Raw genomic sequence first — 838 nt, 5'->3', positions numbered from 1 at the left:
GTTATTCATTAAGAGTGGTGTAGGTGAACGTCTTTTTAACCAATTAATTCACGTGGAGGAAACTGTGTACCTGCACCAAATGTACTACACGGTGCAGGGCATGTGATAAATCTAGTGTTGATCACATTTCTTACTTCAGTACTCCACTTTGTATGGTGATTCCTCTGCGATTTTTAGTGTGACTTTTTATCCTGTGCGACAAAATGTGTGACTTTTTAATAATGCTGTCAACAGTCAGTTTTATAAGCCAAGTCAGGGCTGGTGTAGATTTGCGCCTAACTGAGCGCAATTGCGACAAAAGGTAGACAGAGTTTGTAAGAGACAGGATTAATTTTTTGTAGAATCTGGAAGGGACCAAGATAGCGAGGACCAAGCTTGTAACAGGGTATCTTGAAGCGAATGTACTTGGATGAAAGCCACATCATGTCACCAGGAGGTCTTCTACTCTTATCAGCTTGCGCATTCATGCGTGAAGAAGCCTGGGATAACGACTGTCTGGTCTGTTGCCAGATGGTGGAGAAGTCACGGGACCAGTTCATCAACAGCAGGCACACCGGAGGAAACTGGGAGAGGACTGTAGACAACAAAAAAGGGAGACGACCTCGTGGACTCAGAATCCTTATGATTATATGAGAATTCAGCCCAGGGGAGAAGGTCGACCCAATCGTCTTGGCGAGCTGAAACAAAATGCCGAAGATAAGTCTCAAGAATTTGATTAATCCTCTCCACCTGACTGTTCGACTGAGGGGTGGTAGGCCGAAGAGAAGTCCAGATTGATGTCCAGATGGTTACAAAGGGCTTGCAAGAACTTAGAAACAAACTGCACACCACGATCCAA

The sequence above is a fragment of the Hyla sarda genome, chromosome 3, assembly GCF_029499605.1.
Source record: "Hyla sarda isolate aHylSar1 chromosome 3, aHylSar1.hap1, whole genome shotgun sequence".
NCBI lineage: Eukaryota > Metazoa > Chordata > Amphibia > Anura > Hylidae > Hyla > Hyla sarda.
The sequence above is the reverse complement of the archived record's forward strand: the minus strand, read 5'-3'. Positions refer to the sequence as shown.